Source organism: Penaeus japonicus, unplaced genomic scaffold (assembly GCF_977035675.1).
Source record: "Penaeus japonicus unplaced genomic scaffold, GWHDUDI00000001_assembly GWHDUDI00000028, whole genome shotgun sequence".
Taxonomy (NCBI): domain Eukaryota; kingdom Metazoa; phylum Arthropoda; class Malacostraca; order Decapoda; family Penaeidae; genus Penaeus; species Penaeus japonicus.
In genome coordinates this window covers 32,644,221-32,646,655 of record NW_028234430.1, presented here as the reverse complement: position 1 = coordinate 32,646,655, position 2,435 = coordinate 32,644,221, and the positions used below count along the sequence as shown (strand labels likewise).

Genomic DNA, 2,435 nt, shown 5'->3' with positions numbered 1-2,435 from the left:
TGGAACTTTGCTTACTAACAAATGGTCGTCATCTGAGAATGAGGGAGAGATTTCACGACGACATCACGCCCAAATTAATCCTCTCTCGTCGCTCTCCCTCAGTGTGCACATAACTTTAAATCATCTACGAGGGTTCTAGGTTAGTATGCGTCTCCGGATGTACTAGTTTGATTAGTGTAACAACGGCGAAACGGCGAGAAATAACCGGAGGAAGAATCAAACCCCCTTTTTTTTCCCCCGTGATGTTGAAGAAAGGTGAAGATATCACTCGATCATTATCATATCGAAATACACATTCACGCCAGGAGAAACAAACCAAGAAAAGGAACCAAAGGAAGGGTAGAAAAGAATCCAAGTGCAAGTGATTACGAAGCAGTGATTAGTGCGAGAAAGAGACGAGACATACACACAAATCATCGTCCATAACTATCCGCTATTAAATGTCTCTCGGTGACTAATGACGTGTATTAATGCGTGGTGCGTCGTGGCCCCGAAATGCCCATTGCGTCACAGGCTTTGGGGGAGGGGGGGAGGACCTCATAGGGGTATTCTGGGTACAGATATCACCTATATGGGTACTTTGGGTTGTGTTTTTTCACCTACATGGGTACTCTGGGGTATGTGTTTCACCTACATGGGTACTCTGGGGTATGTGTTTCACCTACATGGGTACTCTGGGGTATGTGTTTCACCTACATGGGTACTCTGTGGTATGTGTTTCACCTACATGGGTACTCTGGGGTATGTGTTTCACCTACATGGGTACTCTGGGGTATGTGTTTCACCTACATGGGTACTCTGTGGTATGTGTTTCACCTACATGGGTACTCTGTGGTATGTGTTTCACCTACATGGGTACTCTAGGTATGTGCTTCACCTACATGGGTACTCTAGGGTATGTGTATCACCTACATGGGTACTCTGGTAAGGGTAGGGTGGTGGTGGTGATCTCCCTATCATCATTGCATAGGGAAATTGGGGCGTCGTTAGAACTATCATCATTATTGATATTCCCATCGGTGTTGCTTTCATTTTTGTATGTGTTGTTTTTTTCATGTTGTCTTCCATCTTTGTTGTTTTTGTTATATGGTATTATCAGTGTTATTGATTATTGTAACATTGATGATGATGATGATAGTATTGTTATTTATTTCTATTATTATTATTATTGTTGTTATTATTAATTTGTTATTATTATTATTATTATTATTATTATTATTATTATTATTATTATTATTATTATTGATATTTTATTATTGTCTTTTATTATTGACATTGTTAATATTTTTTTTGTTGATATTATTATCAATTTTATTATAAAAAATATATAATTACTAATATCATTATTATAACCATTATATAATTATCATCATTATCCTTAATTTAATTTTTATTATTGCTATTATTATCATTATTATTATTGCCATTATTATTGTTATCATTATCATTATCATTGTTATCATTATCATTATCTTTATTATTATCATTATTATTATTATTATTATTATTGTCATTATTATTATTATTATCATTATCAGTATCAGTATCAGTATCATTATTGCTATTATTATCATTATTATTATCGCCATTATTATTGTTATCATTATCATTGTTATCATTATCATTGTTATCATTATCAGTATCAGTGTCATTGTCATTGTCATTGTCATTGTCATTGTCATTGTCATTGTCATTGTCATTGTCATTATTATTATTATTATTATTATTATTATTATTATTATTATTATTATTATTATTATTATTATTATTATTATTATTATTATTATTATATATATATATTTCTTTAATTATTATTATTATTTTGTTTTTGTTATTGTATCATTGTTATTGTTATTGTATTATTGTTATTATTATTTTATTATTATTTTATTATTATTATTGTCATTATTGATGATAACTATATTAATGTTTTTTCTTTTCTCTAATGATGAATGTGATCATAACATATTTATTTGGAATTATGTTAATGTTTATTTAAAAAAAAACTTAAGTTTTATATTCCATGAAGAAGAAAATGCATATGTCCTTGAAGTGATATTTATGGGGGAAAAAGTGGTACTTCATTTGTTATCAGTATTTTTGTACAATAATGTGAACTATCAGTAAGACATATATTAACCAGGTGTTATCATGTTATCATAGATAGTTACAAAACTCTTGGTGGGATAACATGGTGATATGGCTAATCTATGGTGATATGCTTTGCAAATATAAAGGGTATTTTGTTTTGATTGATATTCTGGCTGTTTGTGTGGGTCTAGCAACGGCTAGGTGGTGTCCAGAGATAAGCAAGTGCATATAGTGACTGAAAGGAAAAAAAAAAACCTGTTGATTGGCAACTCGTAAAGTGTTATCGCCATTATTGAATTGCCTTATCGTGGCAGAGGAAGGACTCTTTGGGGCATGACTCTGTT

At 31.5% G+C, this 2,435-nt stretch overlaps 1 protein-coding gene across 3 annotated transcripts in view; it reads left to right on the top strand.

Moving 5' to 3' along the window:
* Window positions 1-2,435, top strand: part of Herp (Homocysteine-induced endoplasmic reticulum protein) — a 13,322-nt gene continuing 10,887 nt past the window's right edge. The window contains exon 1 of one of the 3 annotated variants that reach the window (XM_043023177.2): window positions 1-139. The gene's annotated coding sequence lies outside the window, so the exon portion shown is untranslated. Of the gene's footprint in view, window positions 140-231; window positions 340-2,259 lie in introns of those variants that run through there. The other 2 variants (XM_086553692.1, XM_043023179.2) reach the window with 2 other exon arrangements.